Source organism: Meleagris gallopavo, chromosome 2 (genome assembly GCF_000146605.3).
Source record: "Meleagris gallopavo isolate NT-WF06-2002-E0010 breed Aviagen turkey brand Nicholas breeding stock chromosome 2, Turkey_5.1, whole genome shotgun sequence".
NCBI lineage: Eukaryota > Metazoa > Chordata > Aves > Galliformes > Phasianidae > Meleagris > Meleagris gallopavo.
This window is the reverse complement of record NC_015012.2, coordinates 64,203,174-64,226,972: the sequence shown is the minus strand read 5'-3', so window position 1 is coordinate 64,226,972 and position 23,799 is coordinate 64,203,174. Positions and strand designations below refer to the sequence as shown.

The window sequence follows — 23,799 nt, the reverse complement described above, 5'->3', positions numbered from 1 at the left end:
ACCTTTTTGAAATATTAAAGTATAAGCCAAATGCTAGCCTTGTCCTTTTACTCCAGACACACAGAGAGAGAATTAAATGGGAGAAGTGAGACTAATGATTTGCCTCTGTAACTCACCCAGGCCAGACACAGCGATGCTATGGAAGTTAATGCAATGAACCCCAGAAGTGTCACTTTCACGAATCTCAAGAGGCATCATTGACCTGAAGCTGGCTGCAGTTTCTGCCCCAATTCCAGTTTAATGTATTCCAGTTTGACCCTCAAGCGACAGTGCTGCCAGAGAACATGCTAAGAAACAAATGCAGGCAATTGCTTTGACATAATTGCTTTGGACACAGCCAGATCGAAAGTGCTGATGTAAACAGAGACTAGAAGAGGGTTTTACCAGGTCTCCTCTCCTTACCTAAAACCCAGCCAAGCACGTGCTCACCTCTCAGCAGAAAATCTAACACATCTCACCTAAGAAATGGATAAACTAGATAAACACTTCCAAAGCATCATATATATATACACACAGCATTTGATTTATAGTTTAAACTTATATGATTTGTATATATAATTTGTTCTTGGTGCATGACACACATCTGTTCCATAGATTATGTTAATTTTAAACTCCAGGAACAGAATAATTTAGTCCTTTATGATCATGGGACATTGAAAAGAGTCACAACACAGCACCCTCCCCTTAAAGCAAATTGTTTTTCTTCCTTTTCTCTCATTCTTCCAAACTTTGAGGGATTGTATGGACCTGCTTTCAACACTATGGTCAGGATGACACATTTCTGCCCTACCACTCATCGAAACACCCGAACTTATGCAACTTTGAAGCTGCATAGTTTGGTGCTAGAGAACAATGAAGTGATGCTTATTTCTTTGCACAGGGACTGCAAGAACAGAAGCTGGGAATATTTTTTGCAAAGGAAAGATGAATTATGGTAGGAAACCAGACCAGGGAAGCTTAAGAATAAAAGACTCAACTAACTGGTCACAGATGCTCCTAAAAAAAATTATGTATGAAAGACAAAGAGAAAAGAACACACAGCAATAGTGTAGGTTTTTGGAACTCATAAGTGAAAACACCAAGGTGGAACTTGGCCCTTCCCTCAGATTTATGCAATGAATACAGCACAATGGAGCAAATTCCATGCTGATCTTCTCCTCTCTCTTTTATCTCATTTCCTAAGATAAGTTTCCACCTTTGCTACTCTCAGTTTGCCTTTTCTCTCATTCCTCCAGCTCCCCATCAGTCTGTTCAGGCAGATTGTCTGTAATTGTATCACACAAAAACCAGATGAGATTCTCAAGGCTTCCCCTTTCTGTGTACCCAGAGTACTTCCAGCAGAGAAAGTCTTCTGAAGAAATTGATTCTCACTTCCCTTTTCTGCAGTTACTTGTGTGGGTCACTCTATCACAATAGAAGTCTGCATCCAACCATGATAGAGACAGATAAAAATTATAGTTTTGAACATCCCTAAGAAACGAGGTCTTGGAAAGATGAACGAGCACATGTTACAGCCACTAAACTATTTGATTGATCTTGGGCATAAAAACCGGCCTCGTGCAAACAAAAAAAGCTCCTGTCCTTCATCTCTTACCCTCTGTAGGATCCGCCCCCACAGTATGGCCATGAAGTATGATCCACAGCTTGCCTGATCATCAGAGGCTAAAGGGTCTTTTAAGGTATGCTGGGACTTACATAAGTGTTTTGCTGTCCATGGAATTAGGATTTTAAGATCATCATCATCAGGAGAGTTTAGTCACTGTAATGCTATGGTGTCGTGCCCCTTGTGCAACTTTCCAGAAAGAAAATTTTGGATCCGCTACAGCAGAGTCAGATGACAAAGGCTGATCAAAAGTAAGACTGAATGTCCTTAGGAATTCCTGGAATTTTTCATGCTGTTGTGCTAATTTTTAAAGCATTTGTATAGGATGCAAACATTGAAATATTTTCCTAAAACCAGAAATGAGAAAAGCACTTCAATCAAAATAAAAGTTTTCTCCTATTAAATTGGATTCCCACCTCTGTGGCTGCTCTTGCAGTGCAGTGACAGGGCGGTTAGCACAGCTTGGATTTAATAGCACTGTCAGACAACTTGAGGAATAGTGTTACAAACCAGCATTATTCTAGGTAGAGATAAATAAAGTATCTGCACTGCAGAATTAAAGCACACGGAATAGAGAGGATAAAATTACGCATGCAATTTTGTCTAGATACACAGATGATACAAAACAAAAAACAGGAATCAAATGAACCCGTATCATTATGCTGCATGACGAGTCAAGGTTTGTAATTCCTTCCATAGTGCAAAGCTGCAGTTGCAGACAGTCACAGCAGTTATCAGGCAGTGCATGCTCACCGTCTTTTCCGAGCACTGCAGAGCTGATCAGCTGCACGCTTTGAATGCTTCCTTAAACATGCTGGTCTAATTGACTTCCAGTTTTCAGTGACAGTGGATTATCAGTTATTTGGATGCTGCAGGCTCTTCCAGTATTTTTACAACAGGAAATGTTTATTCCATATATAAGAATACTGCACTTACAAGAAATAATGCAGGAAAGGAAAGAGATCTAATTTCTATTCTGCTTCCTTCCTTCTGCAGCATGCCGCATTGAGGTGTTTGTTCCAAAACACTGATACTAGTTCAAGGCCAAGATTTTATTTACCCTGATCCTACAAAACAAGCCCGCAGGTAAATCATGTTCAAGCATCTCAAGCTGTTGTATTGCACTCGCATTAGTGTGATTTAGGTAAGTGGGCTTACAGTTTTTCTTTTCAAGGTTACTGAGCCTTTCATATTCATTTTTGCATCAGCACTATAGTTGTTAAGCTCCCATAAATTAAAAACACTTCCAGAAGATGGTGTCAGTTTTGAAGGGTCTTTCTCATGGTTCTGAGCCCTAGTATTCCATGCTGTAGGACAATGGCAGTTATGCTGCATTTAGGGACACTCGCACAATGCCTTCATGAAACCCTGCACCCAATCCATGGGTTTTCCCCATGTTCCCCATGCTGAAAAAAATAAACAAGACTAATTGTTACATTTTAATTCATTGCTTTTGAAAAACAAGTTTTTAATTTAGGAAGTCTGAGATAGCCTTTCAAGAAGATATTTTCCGGCTTTCTCCTATAGATATCCCATTTATTACTACAGCCAACAACACACGTAATATTATAAATGACCATAAGCAACTGCCTCCTGTCTGCAAGCTAAATTGGCAAGAGACTCCGCAATGCTTCTCGGCCAAATCTGCATCAGGCAGACTGGTGAATTTTGGGAGTTTTGAGCATCAGCAGATTCCCAAACTGGCTGACCAGTGCTGACTGCTTCTTACTTGAAGTACTTGAAAAGGGATAAACAGACATTTCAGGAAAAGATGGTGTTCTGAAGTGGGTTGTAAAGCTGCAGAAATAACATCCAGACTTCATTTGCTTTATATTTTCTATGCTCTTCTGAACCATTAAAAACCTTCCCACTCCATCCTGTAGTTTTGGAGAGCTGACAACACTACCTCGTTCATACTTGTGTGTTAGAGAGGTCAGGGAGTTTGGTACGTAAATAAAATCAATGGACACTTCAGAAAGCTATGTTTCTTTCACTTATGACAGGAGTGGTGTACTCTTCTGGTAAGGCAATATTGTCCTTGAAATCTCAAAGGATGGGCTGGGGCTTCAGCTTTTTGTTTGCATCTGAGCACTGTGAATGTCTTCAGTGCAGGTTTTCTTGTGAAGAAAAGATGCTACATGTTTTCTTTTGTACGCATTTTTCAGAGCAGTTTCTCAATGCCAGGAGCACAAATGTAACTGAAAGAGAACAGTCCCAACTTTGTCAGCTTCCCAGCACTATATTTTATATGCTTTTGTTTCCCTGCAAGCTCAGCACAGCTTTAGTGGCAGCACCCTGGTTCCCCCTGCCCCCCACAAGTGATACATATTAGTACATCTGTTTTCTCTGTAAAGTCTTTTTGCATTCTTTGCAGGGCACAGGAAGGATGTGGGCTCCTTTTCACATTCAAATGAGGCAAATTAGCCTTTGCCTGGTTCCTACAGTATAATGCTTATTTTACATTTAAGCGTGAGAAAAGGGAGGAAAATAAAACCCAATATGTTAGGTGGGTTACATGTTGCACTTTGGTACAAGCCTCACATAGCCTCCTTTTGCGAACTGCTCGCTACAGGAGATCACTGCTTAATGGGGTTCGAAAGTTTAATTGTGTAAAATGACTGAGTAGCTTGCACAAAGAAATGGCAGCTGCAGACACATTAAGTGTGAGAAAAGGCTAAAAATGCCAAGGTGAATCAGCAGGGTTTAAGCAATCCAGGAGAGATTCCTGAAGCACATTGAAAGTAACTTTCTGACAGACGACCGAAGAGCCAACAAGGGGAAATGCTGTTCTGGACATTATGCCCACAAAGACCAGAGGATGTAAAGGTCAGGAGCAGCACTGGCTGCAGTGACCACGAGATGGATCACAACTCTGGACTTCAGAAGAATTGACTTTGGTCTCTTTAGGAATGTGCTTAAGAGAATCGCATGGGATATAGCTCTTGAAAAAACAGAGATCCAGCAGAGTGAATTGGTTTTCAAGGACCACCTCCTGCAAGCTCCACAGTGGTCCATCTCAGTATGCAGTAAACCAGGCAGTAGCGGCAGGACACCCATGTGGATAGACAAGACGCTCCTGACAAGAAGCAAACATAAAATGGGAGCATGAAAGATGGAAACAGGGTCAGATGGGGTTAGGAAAGCCAAAGAAGATGAATCTGGTAAGAGATGTGAAAAGCAGTAAGATTTTCTACATGTGTATCAGCAACAAAAGGAAGACTAGGCCCTCTGAACAGGTGATCAGTAATGCGCCCCAGAAATTGATACTGGGTCCAATACTGTTTAATCTCTTCATTAAAGACCTGGGTAATGGCAGAGAGTACATCCTCATAAAGTTTGGGAGCACTATTTGATACGTGAGATGACTCTGCGCCATTCATGGGTGCCTTGACAGGCTGGAGAAATGTGCCAGTGGAAACCTCATGAAGTAGAGTTTGCAAAGTGATATGCAAAGTCCTGCCCCCATGCTGAGGGCTGAGCAGCTAGAAAGCAGGAGAGAATCTCAGTTTTCCAGAGGGCGCTATGTTGAATAAGCCAACAATCATCCTTACGGCAAAGATGGCCAACAGCATCCATGCAACAGGTCAAGGGAAGTGATCCTTCCCCTTTATTCAGCACTGCTGAGACACTTATGGAGTGCTGGATCCAATATGGGGCTTCCCAGTACAGAATACACACAGACTTATTGGAGTGAGTCCACCAATGGGTGACAGAGATAGTTACAAGATTGAAGCATCTGTCATAAGAAGAAAGGCTGAGAGCTGGGACCATGAGAGTCTAAACAAAAGAAAGCTCAGGGGGATCTGATCAGTAAGTATAAATGCCCAATGAGAGGCGGCAACGAAGACAAGGCAAGCCATCTCAGTGTGCCCAGTGATAGAAAAAGAGGCAACAGGCACAAAGTAAAATACAGGAAAACATTATTTAAATGTAAGAAAAAAAACCTTGCACAATTAGTAACTCCTTCCTTCTAAAAACTAGAGACAGATACAACTCAGTAATGTAACAAAAGTAATGTACATATTTTGCAGGGAAACTGTATGGTTCAAATTCCTGCTTTTCTATGTTCTAATGCGAGTGGTAAAGCCAAGAAGACGTAAAGAAAAACTGAAGAGCTTCTTGGTGAGCAGTGGTTTACCACAGGCAGTTAGCACTAGGTGGAAATTCAGTGCAAACTCTTTATGCTGCACTGTCTCGTACACTTAATGCATGCTGTGCAGGAAAGGTGATAATGCACCCCATGTGCAGAAAATCGTTATGAAGTGGTCAAGATGTTATAAACATACACTTGGCTTTACTGATGGCAATCTCCCAGTACAAACAAACCCTTAATTCTGTTGATGTGCATATTTGACAGTTTGTAGCGAGAGCCTGAAGGAGTTCTGACACACCTGCTAATGCTCGGAAGTGCCTTCTCCAGCTCAAGTGCTATTCTCATCTGTAATCTGGAATGAATCAGTCTTGCTGCAACTGACGGGCCATGCCCTTGGCCCGAGGATGCATGGAATCCATGTCCCAAATCCCTGCTCTGCTTACAAACTACCCCTTGAAGTAAGTAGTTACTTGCAGGTTTTTTCTTGGTTTCTTGTTCTGTCCCGAATCACCACACAATGGCCTCTTTTCTCAGCTTGCGTGTGAACAGCCACGCCATGGCCTCCCGCTTGGCACTCTGGAGCCTCACGGCCTGCTCGGCTGGTACTGGGAAGCCTCTGAGGAGCAGCAAGAGCCTCTTCTCCCTCAGAGCTCACACTGGTTTTCAGACACCTGCCTGTTCAAAACACAAACGCCTACTGTTCTCACCCACCTCGCTCCCATCCGAAGCCAAAGGCATTCAAATTGATTAGTCCTGCAGCACACAACAGAACAGCTAACCTATTATGTGTGGCAGCCTGAATTCCCCTCTTCTAGCTCTCTCCTTACAGCAGCAGCGTAAAGCTCTGGCTCAGAGACCCAGAGCAGAGAGAATTCCAGTCGGATTTTGACTCAGACTCACCCGAAAGCCTGAGCTTCCCTCAGTAGCAGGCTCTGGCTGTCCTGAAGCTGTAGGAGTAATGAGGCTCCTCAGTCTGACACCTTTTATGCTGATTTACCCAAAGTGTTGTTCCAAAGGGATACAAGGAGGGACTTGAACAATTCAGGAATTTTTTGAAAACAATGAGGGTATTTTAGGCATCCTCGGAACAGTCCACTTCTGCCTACTGAGGCGCCCATTGCATCCTTAATTCATAATTTCCATTGTGGCCTGCTAAAATAATTAGATTCATTATTCCTGTCACATGTCCTTTCTGCAGATGCTGGGAGGGTGTGGGAGAGGGAAGAGAAAATTAGTTATCAATCACCACTTGCCAAGAGTAGATTAAGACGTATGCATTCCTGTGTAAAAGACTCAAGGGAGTTTCATTTATTCCTTTTCCTCTCCTCAGTTATATTTTGCTTCTGTTCTACAACCCTTGTTCTCCCGCTGTATTCAGTCACAACCCGCCTGTGGTGGACAAGCTGGAGAATGGTAAGCAATTCTGAACCTCTTCCCTTTTATCATGAGATTTCATTTGGACTCCCTTTCCCAGGCCTCAGAGTACAACTGGTTTCTGACAGCAGAGAGGAGAACAAGAAGAGAGTTCATCTTTAGTGATGTGATAAAAATCACTCTCTCACACAGACAACTGGAAAAGGATTTCAAAAGAGCTCTTGTGCCAAGAACCTGATAGCAAAACCTGAAATTAAAGCCAACCCACACCTTCCTGTTCACAGACAAAGCTCTTTCATTTTTTTCCTGGCGCTCCTTCTTCTTGACTAATTCTACCTGGGACTAAAACATAAGTCACCATGCAGCACACCCTGCCACCAAAACATCCAGTGCTCCGGAAGGAGCCACCAAAAATTTCCATAATAAAAGCGTAGCTCTGCTTTACATAGGAGGTCACCTCAACTCTCTCACTTAAGGAAAATAATAATAAATAAAATTACAGGTAGTAAAAGCACAATAAGCAAGCAGGTTGGAGAGAAAGGATAGGAGAACACAGGGATTTCAGGGATTTGGTGCAATGGAAGGCCTGAGGAGCATGCAGGTGAGGGAGCAGCTGGGAAGGAGGGCAGGCCGGCAGCTCGAGCCCCAGCTGGGCCTGTGCCATCTGGCAGCTGCACGCGGCTGGCTGCCTGTGGGCTGTGCAGAGAGGAGGGATGAGCCTTTAGGGGAGGAGCCATCTGATAAATCATTAATGAATGAAAGTATGAAGTAATCTGTCTGCCTAGGAGGCAGAATCGTCTAATAATGAGAATGATGGCCTGGGAAACCAAAGACGAGGTGCTGTTTCTACCCAGTGCTTAAGAAGATTGACCTGCCTCCTTATATGTTGAAGGGCTACCTTCTTAAAATCAACACAGTAAAACCAAGATAAAATATGTTAAAATATGATAATAACATTTACAGATCCATTTGCAAAATCTGCAGCCCCTGCTCCTCTTTTGTCACAGGCAGTGCACAAAGACAATACCTGTTCCCAGAGACAGCTCACACTAAACAGGGGGTTTCTCAAAGCTGTAACAAACCTAGCATGACCTTTTGCCAGTGCTGGTGGCATTTAATCTGAAATCGATTAACTATATACACAGTGCTAATTACCCAAAGATATTTTTGATCAATCTGACTGCTGGTTGGAAATGTATGTGTATGCCTTTGTGCGGACAACGACACTCTGCTATCCCTGTGCTGTGTGAAATGAAGCTCAAGAAACAATTTTGGAAGGTACATTCATGTTTGCAGCAATAGCTGCAGGGGGACCGGGCACATTCAGCTGGAAAGCGATGAGGTTGTCAGGGAAGGGTCAGGAGGCTGGCATGGGTTGTTTTGCACAGAGACCTAGCAAGATGTGTCATGCAGCATAAAATCAATATGGGCCCTGCATGAAAAAGCAGTCATCAATTTTGTACAAATCTCAGGCTTATTTGGAAAGATCCTCACAAAGTGATTCTTGATTTGTGTGAAACCTTAAGCTCTTCTCTCTTTCCTCTATCTTTAAAAAAAATCTTAAACATTCAGGGATTAGAAAGGTTTTAACATAAACATCCAAGGCACAAATCAACACAAATCTATCTAATGCTGGAGCAGTTACGAGGTAAGTGATACAAGTGCTTTATCATTCAGTGTACTGATAAGCTAAGATTTTCTAGAGCAATGTGTAGACTGCAGTGGAAACCATAATTAGAAGACATATGGTCATGAGCAAACCTACATCTATGGAAACCCAACCAAGCTTCTGAGCAGATCTGCAGGGTTTTACCGCATGCCTATTTGCAGCACCGAAGCCAATTTTAATTATCCTGCCAAACCCTATTGAGCCACAACAAGGTTATTACCGCTTACCAAAGGATCTGCTCAGGCAATTTTACAAGGAAATTGCTTGTGCCTAATCTAATCACTAAGAAGTATTTAAAATTATGTTAGGCCTAAAAAGACCAACAAAGAAGCAGGAAGCTCTGAAAGGTTCAAGAAGCTTCATAAGGCTGTTACTGTAAATCACGGCAGCAATTTGGAGATGAGCTCTCTGGAGAGACTCCAAGTCATAATCAGATGCTGTATTTCACCGAGAACAAACAGAATGCAGGTGAGATGACTTAAAGAGCAAAAAAGTATGATTTCTCACATATATAAGCTTTCTACTGGTGGCTGAATACATTTACATAATAAGTGGGGTTTTTAAATTATCCACTGGTGATGTCACACAGATTTAAATAATCTGCAGCACCAGTCTCTGCTACTTGCAAGCCATATCTGACACTTTAAAAAGCCTTTGAAAATTATTTAACTGCACTCCATTCAAGAATTCTGTTTCTCAATTTTTTTTTTTTTAAGCATAGGATGAGCAACATCTACAAAGTGTAACAAGTGGATTGTGATGACTTGGATTTTTCCATATCCTTGCAGAGGGGCAGCACAGAACATCAGAAGGAATTACTTCTGTAAATTACAGAAAGTTTAATTGGAGATTGCTGGACCTTTTAAAGCTACAGTCAAGCTTATTAGCACAACAAATACACAGCATTGCCTACCGAGTAACCATAGAAGTACACTGATGGAACCTTTACTAGCTTATGTTTTGCCAAACTGACTGAGAACAGCTTCCTATCAGCACTGTTACCAGCAGCCGCTTTGACGTGTTGTGTGGACTGCCATGATTTCAACTTCCGTTTCTCCTGCTTTTGCTTATGTGTTCTGGGTGAGAGAAGGTAAAAGCTCCCTTCGCACTTCACCACTCTACTGACATAGATTAGTCTAGGATAGATGACCTGGATTCAGACTGGTTAAATACCAGAAAGGGAAAGTCATGAGCAGACAAGGCGAGCTCCAAGGGGATTTATCTCAGAATTTCAGTTTTCTGGTGCTTCACCCAACACTGACTTGCAGAGCATATTAAATTTGCTGCTCTCCCTGTCCAGTATCACTAGAGAACTGTCCATCAAAGAATAGATTTCTACCAGAGCTAGTTATCAACCTGAAGAAACAATACAACTAATCACCAGTGGTGCCCACGGCACTTTCCTCTTCCCCCACCACTGAACTGAAAATAGTTTTGTGTTGTTTTTTATTTTATTTATTTTTAAATAAGGAGAGTTTGTGTGTAGGTGACATGTAGAAGCATCTGCAACTCAGAAGAATCTAGAGCTACACCATAAAGCTTCTGGAATATATCACAGACATAAAAGATACAAAGGAAAAAGAAGAGAGCAAGACATTGAATATATTTATGGCCAGAATCTAAAAGAAAATAAATATTCCAGGAAAAATAAATACCATGGGAATTGCTGGTTGCAGTGGAGTGAAGCAGTAGTGATAATTTGATGCAAAAATTCTCTACACAGCAGCACCCTTACAACTATTGCTGTACCAAGTCAGTAGGCTTGCCTGGTATTGGTCTCTCATTGTGTCTGTGAGGAGCTTTCCTAGAGAACAAGAGGTGGTTAAGAGTCATGGCTTAGGAATTTACTTTTTTAATCTAAAATACAGCTAGAAACCACTGTGCCTTTTTTTAATATCCCCTGTGGTACATGGGACTTTCAACGATGCCTCTAATATACGTCTTAAAGGGAAAACACACATTTCTTTTGATTGCTGGCACCTTAAAGGTGCTGTAAAAATGGTCTGGTAACACAGGATTAACAATCCCCATTTCCCCTAAAATTTAAAACTGAATTCTTACATAAATTCACCCAAATCTCATTTGCATAAAAGCACACCTAAACACAGTTGCAAACATGGAGACCTGAGCTGGATGGGAAAGGCAAAGACTGAGATTTCCCTGGGTGTGAGTTCTTCCTAAGCACACCCACCTGTGCATGGCTGAGGGCTCTGACCTCCCTCCTGGGAAGTTGAGTCCCTGTGACCCAGAGCCCTGTCCAACACTTGCCTGCTGGGATGCCTTCAAGGTGGGATGTCTAACACATATTGCACAGCATGTAGACCTTCTAGACATTGCTGTAGGAGAGATCGCAGGCAGGATGTTACATCTTTCAGTGGGCATGAGCCACATGAAGTGGCTCTTTCCAAGCCATGAGCCATAGCTTTCCTTCTGCTATGTCAATTTAGAACAGTGCTCACTCTCTTCTGAAGCACTTGCCCGTATAGACAGTCTAATTCAGAAAAGACAAGGAAGATATATCCTGTCATTTACAGCTGTGCATGCTGATCCTCTAACAACTTCTAATGACATACAGGAAAACTGATAGTTAGACTCAAACTAAGCCTCCCTATGTAATTATAGTAATTTAAAGGGCAAAACTCAAGAGCAAAACTTTTTAAAAAGCAAATGTAATAATCTTGGGCTCCTACAAAGATACGTAGCATGTAACAAAATGGTTATAGGGGATGCCTTAAAAATAGGGCTGTACATGTTGCATGGTGTTTCCAGAGAACAAAAAAAAGCCACTTCCATCATATGCAGATTGGTTTCTCTGTGTTTTGACAGATTTGGCATGTCACCATGGTAGAAAACAATGAGAAGACTACAGGATATATCAGCTGTCAGTCTCTACATTTTCTCTATGTCTACAGATATATTTGGAGATATTCTGCTCTACAGATACAACAGAATTTCACGTACTGGATCTTCTTTCAGCCTCTACCTTAGATGAAAAAAAAACCACCAAAATTGTTTGAACTCATCAAGTGATGTAAATGAGAAGAAAAGGGGGATAAAGGGATGATGTTATGGCAGTAAAAGGTGTGCACAGGGAGACTACTGTCCTAATAATGTGGAATTAGCTGTGGGGCAAAAAATGGACAATTCCTAGATGCCATATGCTACAACAAATATCATAGCTAAATGAAAACTTTCCTAAACTGATGATTTGGTTGAATTACAGTTCACCAAAATGAGCATCCAGCAGCAATGGGTGCTGATGCATTGTGATGCAACCATGGGCTTCAAGAATATTATACTGTAATCAGGTGTAAGTTCCCACTGAAAAAAGATAAAACTGTTAACAAATGACAAAAGAGGATGAGAAATGACTCATGATAAAGTGCAGTGGAAGTTTCTTTCCAGGCTGTCTTCTCTCTAAGTAGCACCTTAACTGCATGAATGAGAAAATTCATGAACCAAAGACTAAAGCAGTGAACTGAAGTTTGAGGTCACATCCGAGCCATATATATGATTTTTAACTAGTTCTAAAGAACCTAAAAAGTCTTGTGCCACTTATATCCCTATATTTGCTGGTTTGGGGTTGGTATGATTCTTGCATAACTTAAATTCAATGAGGAATACAGTTAGTTAAAAAAAAAAACAACAATGCAAAGCCTACATCAGTATGGTTGTTACAGGATTACAGGATACCACCTCATAATAGCAGGAAGGCAGGATTCTCACCTCTCTGAACACTATTCAAAACCCTCACAGACTGACCTTACTAGCTTTTGTATTTCTCACTACAGCTGCTGCATGATATGATCAAGGCTGCACACAATCTTCAAGGCTTTTCAAGCTTTTGCTGGAGGGAAAATTTCAAAGCAGACTTCTCCCTGTCTCGTAGTACTAGATAGTTGGGTAGGAATGACATTTACACAGTTGAATCTTTTATTATTTTCTCTTCCCTAAAAACAACAGGAGCAGTATGGCTTGCTGTATTAGATAGATCCTTGTATGTGGGCACAGCATAGGTATAAAGGTCATGAGGACAAAAAACCCTTTATTAGAAGGCGGCAGAAGCCTCTGATAGCTCTGAGGTTTTCAGGATGATACAGCATAAACACAAACTTTTTATGAATTTCAGCTCTTGGATACTGTCTAAAAATAAGTATTTTCTAACCAGTGGTTTCCCTGATAACGTGCCTTGGGAGGAGCTGGCTTTCCTGGAGTCCTGGAGCTCCCTGTGCTGCTCACTGCTGGCAGCAGGGATGCTGCAGGATGACTCAGAGAGCTCTGACAGCGCCTTCCGTGGAGCATGACACATAGAGCAGGAGTCTCCCCACCTCTGAGCACCTTGGATTGCTTCCCAGGCTTCCTTTTATCTTTGAGCTCAGCAAACTGATTAATATAAATAACTCCATGTGCAAAAATACTCAGCTTTGGTAATCTACAGTGAGATCTCTCCTCTTCTTCATGCTCTTCCACATGCAGTTTCATTGTGTCCATGTCACAGAAGCATTTAAACAAGAGAGAGATGAAGAACTGCAGCAGCGTGCTTATGCTGTGAGGTGGTAAAGACACTTATGTCTTGGGACCTGTTACTGAAGAGGTAGATTGCCTCTATGCAAACTATTTAGTGCCCAACGTGAAGTTTTGCAAAAGGCACACAGCAATAAACCCCATATAATTAAATCTTCTGGATACTTCAGCACCCTACACTACACCTCGATGTTTTCTGTCCTCCATTTAGCTTCAGCAGCCGCTGACATACTTGACTGATAAAACGATCTCCCAAATGATTTTAGCCCTAAAATCTATTAGATCCATGAAGTATTGATGAGACAGAATTAACATCGAGAGAATTACATTAACTGCCCCCTTCCTCCTTTCTTTCAGAAAATAAACACTAAAAATAAGTTGGCACATTGGCTGTACTGTAAAACAGCACATTTGTGTCAGGAAGGGGAAATTTAATCCTATCCACTCAACTTAGGCTCTATCTGTAGATATATTTAGTATTGCAACATGCAGTCTCACCGCTACTGCCTTATCTGCTGCCCAGAAATCACACTCTCTGGTCCCTGTAATCCTGTGCCCAGTCCACACACTGCACTGCACAGCACACCATGCAGATCCCACTCCCTCCCTCTCCCATAGATTGCTGCGTGGTGGTGACGTTACCTACTAAGACCCTGCTGCTGCCTGATTATAAACTTGGAACAAACAGCTTCCAGCTTTGGCAGTCTTCTCCATGCTGGATGTTTGCTGTGAGATTTTTTCCTTTCTTTGTTGCCATTTTGGATTTTTGGCATGACTTCAGCCTAATTTTTTCAAGCTAGTCCTGAAACAAGGCATGGGAAATTGGAGTGATTTGTCCATGCTAAAAGCCCCTGGTCAGCCCATGAACAGCTTGAGAGGTTTTGTGATTTGGAGGGAAAACTTGTATGCTGGCAAGACAAAATCTTTGTATTTTGATCTCTGCATAAAACTCCTAAACATGACCAAACTACCAACCTCTGACAAAAAACAAAAACAACTAATGAATTACTGACCCTTGAAGAAATAAATCTCCATTTGCGTGGGCTCACTGGAGAGGTGACACTTCCTAGCAACCGGAGACAAGCTCTACAATCCTGCTACCAGGTCGGTGTGACCATTCTGCTGCAAGCTGCACCTACACTTCAGTAATGATTTGAGCTGGGTATGAGTACAGGTGCGAGTGTGCTCTGTATCTGAATCTGATAGAATTCAACTACTAACAGGCTGGATGGCAGTGTCTCCTATGGTGCATTACATAACCATTTTTATTTGGTTTTCCACAGGGTGGGGAACAGAAAGTATAAGGATAGGCAAATGTGATGGAACAGGAGTTTTTATATCAAGTGAACAGTGACAAAAATACCCTGAAGCATGCACTGAAAAGAGCAAAGTTGATGCAACATTCCCTAAAGCAAACATATGAACTTGCAAATTTAATGCTCTTCTTTCAGCAGAGCATTTGGAGAGTTTGTTATCTTGAATTTTAAAAAAGCAAACAAAACAGTTTATCACTAGCAAAATTCCATCATGAATCTTCAAGATACTGTAACATTATGATTCAAAGATTTCTGTCACTGAGCCAGCTCAGAAAGCCAGGAAGTGCAGCAGAATGTACTCCAATTGCTGTCCTACCAGTACTTCCTTATCTCTACTCCAGTGGATAAGGCAGAAGGATCGTCCAGACAAGTGGCCCACAGATCAATCCTATTTGGACTGTCTCAAGTTCAGCCCCAAACAAAACCCAACAACTAAACTGAAGGATGTGAGGGAATGGCCTTAAGTTACACTGCGGGAGGTTCACGTTGACTGTTAGAAGTTTCTTCTCAGAAAGTGTGGTGGGGCAGTGGCACAGGCTGTCCAGAGACGTAGTGGAGTCACCGTCCCTGGAGGTGGTCAAGAAATGCGGAGATGTGGCACTGAGGGACATGGTTAGTTGGCATGGTGGGGATAACTTGACAATTGCACTAGGTGACCTCAGAGGTCTTTTCCAATCTTAGTGATTCTGTGACTGCATGAGACTTGAGAGTGAGCTTTGGAAAACACTTAGAAGAACACACGAGAGAGGCCGGCACACAAAGTTCTCTGCTGCCAAAGGCTGAGCTCAGCTTCCCTGAATGGAGTTATCTTGCACAAAAGTGTGACAACACTTCCCATATATTATGATAGCAGGCTAAATTCAATCCAATTTGGTCTGGAAAGGTGCAGTGCTGAGAAGGGGACAAGCTGCATTCCTTATGCAACTTATGGACCAGCTTTAACATTTACCACTCGCAGCACCAACATACACATCTTTCAGATGGAGTAGACTGGAAGAGAAGAAACAGGCTAAAATTGAGGGAATTACAAGCATAGCATTGCAAATTGTAGTAAAATCCAACATAATTTAAATGCTCAAAAGTTTCCACACACTTTCCTTCCTAAGGATGTATGATAATCTTCATCCCACAAGAAAAAATAATGAAGTTCCACAACAGAAGCACATCAAGAGGTGCATCAGTGCCCAAATTAATGACTCGGGAAAACTAAAAGCTACTGGAAATAGTACCAAAACATGCCAGGTCATCTGTAATAACAAAGAACAGCTAATGATTCTGGCAAAGCCTCTTGTGGCTGTGGCAGAATTCAGGTAAAAAAGTTATGGTGTAAGATGCCTATTGCAAGCTCTCGGCAAATAAGACATAGTCGATCTATAATACTTTATGTCAGAAACCTGACGAGGAAGAAAAATCACCATGAGAAATTCTATATTCACTTCTTGGTAGTCAAAATGTCAATTTTGATGTCAATAATTATGCCATGGAGATCAGACACACAGGAACCTACAGAGGAACACAATATTTCTTTTCTAAAGGCAACCAAACTAAGTATGCATCAAGTTACTGAGAATTTGTTTTAATATTATTTCTAAAAATCAAAGCAAGCACTATCTGCTAAGAGAAGAGGAATCTGATTGTCCTTAATGGGTAAAAAAAATCCAACCCAAAACACTAGAGGAGATCTTAGCAACTAAAATCCAAATTTTTAAAAGATATAACCAACTACAGAACCTAGATGAACAGGGACAAAACACCACAAATGGTACAGAATAAGCCATGCTCAGACATGCAAAAAAAATTTTACAAAAGGCCTGAGTTTCAAGGGGCATTCAGACTGGCAAAGAATAGGGAAAAAATCTAAAACAGATCACTCCAAAGTTTTCTTTTGTACTTCAGCTGTACTTCTTGGGACTCCTTGCAGTTGTGTCAGTGTTTTATATGATGGAGAGAAGGCCACTCAGTGACCTCCCACCAAACATCTTGTTCAATACCACATGGGTCAAACACCTAAGTGCCAAGCAGCTTTTGCTCAGACATCCACAAGGCTGCTTTACAGAAATCTCATCAAAAGAGGTCTCTGCTCACACTGCTCAGGAAGATACCATCAGCTTAGCTGAGTGAGTTTTAAATTAATCAAGATTTCCCTCAAATCACTCAAGTGTACTTCTCTGATCAGCTCCTAAATCCATTATGAAGTTTTGAGCTGGAGGCTGTATGACCCTTTCTAGGACTTTGATCCAAGATGAGTGAGTGACCTTTGTGCCTCTGAGCTTAGCTACTATGTCAGGATAAATTCAAAGTGTTCTCTTAGTGTCCAGACTTCCTGGATTTAGTGGGTTAGGGACAGAGAGAAGACAAAACTCTTTCCTTGACATAGGCAAACGAACAGTGGGGGCAGAGATGTTTCAGAGATCCTTACAGACCAGAAACTGATTCCTGATTATTCTTCCTCAAAATGAGATTTTGCAAACAATTTGAAGTGGGAAGAGGGGAAGGAACAGCTGTGAAAACAAGCAAAATTGCAGAGTCTGTTTACATATAATAATGGCTCCAGGAAAACAATATTAAATTATTGTGCAAAATCCTGGAGCATGGAGTACCACAAAGCGAGCTCCAAACTGGCTCAAAGAAATTCTAGAATGTATACAAACCAGCAGTGAGAACAGTGCCTTTTTACTGGGTTCTATCTCTGAACAAGAAGTTTTCAGGAATATCACTTTCTCCTTAGTTTTGAAATTCAGACAAGTCAGCAGCCATGCTCCCCAAGTCTGACCATGAACTAAAGGCTGAACAACACTGTGCAAGTAGATCCTCAATGAACCAGACTGTATTTTTATCCCCACTAACAAGTCTACTGCATCCATGTGACACCTTATTTCTTTGGAGCCACAGGACGCAGCTTCCCTGATCTGGGGCTGGAAGGTTCTTCAGCAAAACTCCTCTCTCACAGGCAGAGAAGATGCAAGCTACACATTGATCAACAGTGAGTGCTAACAATGAGAAGTAACAAGGAAGTACATTTTCACTCTGAGGACTGTCAGACACAGGAACAAGTGCCCAGAGAGGCCTCCACCCTTGGAGCTCACCTGAATTTTGAAAATCAAGGCCCCGACCAACTTGATCTAATAGGATCTGCTTCAAGGGGGCAAGATGCCATACAGCAGTTTCTTCCAACCAAAATTATTCTCGTTCCAATGAATGTGTTTCTTAATCTCTTTCCTCTTGCTGCTCTCAAACTATGTTACTTCATTGGGCCTAGATAACTGATGCAATTTTGAAGGGAAATTTAAACACAACAATCTCACTACCATGTCTGCCCATAACCTTATTTTCCTTTGTGTTACACAGCAACACTATTTTGGCATTACGATGCTGCTCCTTGACTTGTGAGCACTACAGCTTCGTCACATGTCACACAAAGATCACCCAATATGTAAGGACATCAGACAACTTGCAGTACCAAAGTATAGTAGCTACCATCAAAAAGCAAATTAGATATAGATCTTCTCTTGCAGCAACAGAAAAAGCACAAAATAAAATCTCATGTGATGTAAGTTCACGCAACTGGTCTATAGCTCATCTTTGGGCATACAAGTAGAGAGAAAATTACTTAAAAGAATGGCAGCATGGTTTACCCAGGTATAGCTGTACAGGACTTTTCAAGAATTTGGCAGATTTTTTTTTTTAATTTTGATCTTAATCATTTCATTTTTTCTTCACTTTAGACTATACTTTCTGCAGAAGGCTACATTATCTACATTTAAACATCTGCAAGTTAATCCAGATTCTTCTGTATGATGAAACAACATCTGTTATTTCTTTTTTAAATGGCAGAAAGGAACAAGTGTTCTCATAGCACCAGTCTTTGATTTGGGGTTTTCTATTCCTGCAGGCTATCTTACTCTGAAGTCCTTTGCCAATGGAGAATAAGCTGGTTTTCATCTGCAATCTGTACACATCAGCTGAAGAAAAATTCTAGTCCAACACTCTTCTTGGCCAAGGGAAAAAAGGGACACAACCTTCCGCCAGCAATTTTTTTCTAAGGGTGCCAGTGATCAACTGAAGAGCTGTCATAGCAGTGACATGTGTCTGAGCAGTCTGAAGGAATCCAGCAATTATTTTAATATTTTGCATAATACTGGTGGAATGTACCATCCACACTGAGTCTCTGAGAGGGAAAAGCAAGGTAAGTCTAAAAACCACTGGGGATCTGCTGCTTCGTTTTGTTTTGTTTTTGCTTGTTGCTGGGATTATTATTATTTTTTTAGGTTCGACTGGATAGAAAAAGAGAAAGCTACGAAGAGCTTTCTCAGGATTACTTCCCTCCAGTTGGGGCATGTCACTAATTATCTTCCACTCTTTGATGCCTCCCTTCTTCTCACGGTGGCATAACTCAGGAACACAGCTATGCTGTACACAACATGCCACACTCCCACTGCAGCCCACATCAACCTGTAGGAAGCTGTTGTCTCTAGAAGTGTGCACGGAACAATCAGAAGCAGCAAAGCCTGTCACAAGAAATGGAAAGGAGGAATGGGAAACCTGGTGCATCACACAGGAGCACTAACTACCTCCTTATGTCACAGTAATGAGCAACTCCTTCTAGCTCCATGTGGAGACTTGAGATTGGATGGAAAGATTTCACACTGACTAGACATCCTCACTATTCCCTCTGCATTATTGTTGCTGCTCATGTTTCTTACCTCTAACATGCTTTTTGTTTCCCTTGTTTTACAATTAGGCTTTGGGTTTCTTCTACTAGTTTTCAGCCACTCCTCAGCTGAATGTAACAGCTACAAGCACAATAAGCAGATGCCACAGGAGCAAATGAAACTGCAATCCTCGCCTTGAGGCCCAGCATGCTGCTTTCTGTCAGTGCTTTTCATACTGTGCGTCTCCATACCAGAGGAAAAAAAACGTGTAATCAAGTGCAGCTTTGTGAGCTGCATTTCCCATCAAGTAAAAAATTAAACTGAAATAAAAGCTAACATAATATTTCTGAAATTTTCATTGAAAGCCAAAACTGATCAAGACTGCAGCACTTACCAGAATTTCGCCCCCAAGAGAGCAAGTTTACATTCACCACATCTCCTCAAAAATGGCTCGAAAACATGCCCTGCAAAAAAACGAGAAAGGGAAAGAAAAAATTAGTGACTAGAATGTCACAAATTGTTACACTTCTCTCTCACTCCGCTAACGTTTATCACCAAACTTCCACCGTTTTTCCAGTTTTAGGGAATGAGGTAATTGGATATGATCCCTCACACTGAATTATTACATTCCACCAGTATTATGCAAAATATTAAAATAATTGCTGGATTCCTTCAGACTGCTCAGACACATGTCACTGCTATGACAGCTCTTCAGACACCAAGGATACAAGGTCAACAACATGAAACAAGCTGCAGCGTAAAGCAAACATGCCAATTATTTTAGATCAGGTCCCAAAGAATTGGCCAACCTGGAGTCTCTTAGTGAGTTTGCCTTACCAACATGTTTTCAAAACGTGATGTACATAATGCCTTCGACAGTCTTTGTGTTGGAATACTACACAAAGGAAAAAAAAAGGGGAGGGTTGTGCCACATTACATTTTTTGACTATATTAATTGCCTCCTGTTTCCTAAGAGAACAAAGAGGGAGAAGAACTAACAAAACGCAGTATCCAGTTTGACACATGTGAGGGCCAGTCCTCCTTGTTATTCATAACAAGGAGAGCAGAAGTGACAAATGCCATCATTTAGCCAACGCTGAGTAAATTTCAAATGACAGCTACTCCTTATTTTTCCTCGAGGCGAAATCTTTGAAAGAACAGCTCACGGAGCACAGCCTGAAAATGATGTTAAAACATTTATTTTGCAAGTCCCTAGAAGATGGAGGAGCTGTGATTTTGCTGGTATTCAGCTCTGGGAATGATAACCGTGCAGCAAATGGAGAAGGACGCACATTTCAGTGTGTGTCCAAACTGGTGAGGTCAGACTGAACTTGAACTGCTTTCAGAAACACTCCCATTCCCTCCCAAGTACAGAGCTGAATTTTCCACGAGAGAGGCATCTGTAAAATTAATGCTGAATGAGTAACTTTACAACTATACACAGATGACTTAGGGGCCTGCATTATTGATGGAGAAAACCTGCTTCAGCTGCAGCAGCAGCAGATCTTTGCGGCAGTGCCTTTCCTGAAGGATGCTGTAAGCACTGTGCAGGAAATGAAGGGGCAAGGCTTCTCAGCTCACATTACTTTTACTGGTCCTTGTTGCATGAAAAGCAGCTAGGAAAATTAAGTCACTCTTCAGGAACAACCAAAGAAGTCTTATTTAAGTTATGGCAACTGGGCTACACTGTTCTAAATCTCAATTAGAGAGCAGACCTCCAATTTCATAAGGCTGAAATGTCAGTTTGGGTGGAGAGTTCAGGGTGGGGAAAGAAAGGAATAAAAGAATGTAAAAACTTCAGAAGAGGCTTTTGTGCAAGACTGTAGGAGTAGGCATTTTTAATCACACAACTGCAGAACAAAACATCATCTTCCTTGCTTGCTTTCTTAGTTTAGTGATTGAAAAAAAAGAAATGAAAACCAAATAGCTTGGATAAACCAAGGAATAAAGGAAAAAACACAACTCCTCCTCCTCCTCCCCCAACAGCTATTGTACAGCTTGGCAGAATACATGAAAACACTGAAAAAAAGATGGGTCTTAACTGCTTTGCTCAGACTCAGGGAAGGTGGTTATTATTCCAGTGCCATCCATTTCCCTCCCTAGCTTCCAGGCATTTGGCCTGGAAAGCAAAATCAAGTCAAGAGACTACTTCTGCCTTCCAACTAATTGGACAGCATCTGCATGCAGAAAAGTTGGAAACAGGAGACAAGCCGGGTTTGAAACGGACCGATAGCACCTCAGCTTCAGATTAGCTCATTATTTCCTTCTGCACCAAGAGACTAGTTTAATAATTCCCCATGGAGAAAATTTTACATAGGTAGAAGGAATAGTTCTCTTTCTTGAGGTCTTTGAATAATATCACTTATCTCCAAAATTTGACAATCACGTCTCAGAGAAGTGAGACTGACTTTACTGGCTTTGGAGAATACAGCATAGGAGGTGCAAATAAATGAATACAGGCTTTGAGATGCACTAATTTTGCTTTTTCTTTTTTTTTTGTAATTAGTATAATAAATAAAAGAGGCAACAAAAGCTTTGCCTGATCAGAATTACTAATGAAAGAGAGCTTTTCTCCACTCTGCTTGGGAAAAACGAAAACCTGGAAGTAACCATGTGACTGTTCATTGAACAGTACACATCTTCTGGAAAAGGCCATTTTTTGCAAGTAGTTCTTATAACAGAAAGCGTTTACTATAAAATGCATTGATTTGCTTCACTATGAAGGGTTGGCTAGAGGGTACAGAGCTATAACCTAATATTCAAAAAGCTGCTGGCGCCAACTGAATGGAATATAGTAAAAGTTCAGATTTGTTACCACACCCAGCGGAAGAGTGGGGAAGGATTAAGAAACGATGCAGGAAAAGTGTTGAGGATGAAAATCTTTTCTGATGAAACTCACAACTGAACTCCCACTTGTCATCTAAAAGCAAAAGTGAAATGAGACTGTTTTAAAGCACAGTGAATGGAATAGTATTAGATTTAAGCAACATGCAAATTGCTGCAGCTTGCTACCCAACCCAGCCCAAAATGCTTACAAAAGGATCACCCCAAGCTATGACTTCCATGTCACTGCCAAGGTAGGATGCTGTCCAAATGAAAGCTGCCCAAGCATCTTCTCCTAGACAGCACAGCATAAAATACCAAGAAACCAACTGATGTGAGAAATTGCTCTGAATCTCAAAGAAGGGACTTTATTTGAAACATCTAAAAAAAAAACCAACAACAAACAACCACCACAAAAACAGTCCTGGGAGATGATCACACTTACTGTCTGCCAAGAACAGCCATTTCCTGTAAGCAGCACCAGCTTCAACAAATTGGAATTTTTTTACTGAAAATAAAAAACAACCCATGCCCCCCCTCCCTCAGTGTTGTACACGTACTAGTGTCACTTTTAATCAGTTTTGTGTAAAAGTTGCTTTTTTGTATAGAGAAAAATCTTCTGTGAAATACACTGTGGTAAGGAGAAACACGTCACCAGCAGACTTGGTTTCCTCACCTTGCCTGCTTTAGAGCCAACTCCTGTTTATCCTCATCCGTTTCCAAATATGTTTTTGTCAGTTCAGACTGGGATCAAAGTTAAGTCTTACTGGCAAATGAGAAATCACTGACAGTAGACACAGTAATGACTTTTTTAATCCAAGCTTACATGCCAAACTCTATTAACACCCACCAACTTCCAGGATCTTTGGATCAAGTCTGTGGTGAACAATTCTAGACGAGCCCACAAAAAACCTGCTTTCCATTAAAGGAAAATAATTTACTGTCAAATAAAACAGATAAAACCATGATTTAGTGCACAGTCAGGAGGATTCTGGTCTAGTACATACTGGAGATGTTACAGCTTGCACGCAAGCTTGACCCAGCTGGAGGAAGCAACTGGCTGAAATCATAAATAGTCTTAAGTATTCTTCAGATGGATTCTAGTAGATGCAATTCTGTTGGTGATACTCAGAGACAAAATGAATTTTAGATAATAATAAGCATCTGACTGTTTTTTACTAGTAACATGCCTTTGTTCCTGCCTTTTCAAACCTCAAGTAGAACCACACATCTCTAGTTGCTGGGCTATTTTACTTGGTAACAATTGGTAAGATGATGTAGGATTTCACATTGGAGAGCGGTTTACAATTGCATATGGTTGGATCAGGGTGTGTAACCCACAAATGAGCTGGATCTACTTTGTAAAGAAAATGCTTGTTACTGCACCAAGCAATACTCTTTTCATTTGTTCTAATGTCGTTTGTGTTTATTATGCTACACACCGTACAAAGTAGGTTTTGGGTCATGAATCAATCCAGTCAGTAGTGAGTTCCTCTGGCCCTATTGTAGCAAAGCCTGGAGTGCCCCTAATCAGGCAGGAATGAGGACTCAGCTCTGCGGGAGGTTGCTGACACATCTGAACAAATGCATGGAATCATGCATGCTTGGTTTTATCTGAGGTGCGTTTTCCTGATATTCTCCCTTAAACTTTTTTTATCTTATAAATATAAAAAAAATGAATAGCCATTTAAAAACCCTCTGAAAGCAACACTGAGCACAAGAAGAAAAAAATATCTCCTGCATGC

The 23,799-nt window shown here is 41.2% G+C and overlaps 1 protein-coding gene across 2 annotated transcripts in view; it reads right to left on the bottom strand.

The window, feature by feature from the left end:
* The window catches only part of LOC104909850 (tyrosine-protein kinase Fyn-like), a 41,453-nt gene extending 21,731 nt beyond the window's left edge, over nt 1–19,722 (bottom strand). Inside the window, exon 1 of one of the 2 annotated variants that reach the window (XM_010707528.3) lies at nt 19,626–19,722. The gene's annotated coding sequence lies outside the window, so the exon portion shown is untranslated. The remainder of the gene's footprint in view (nt 1–19,625) is intronic. The other variant, XM_019613064.2, reaches the window with a different exon arrangement.
* Between the last annotated feature and the right edge of the window lie 4,077 nt (nt 19,723–23,799).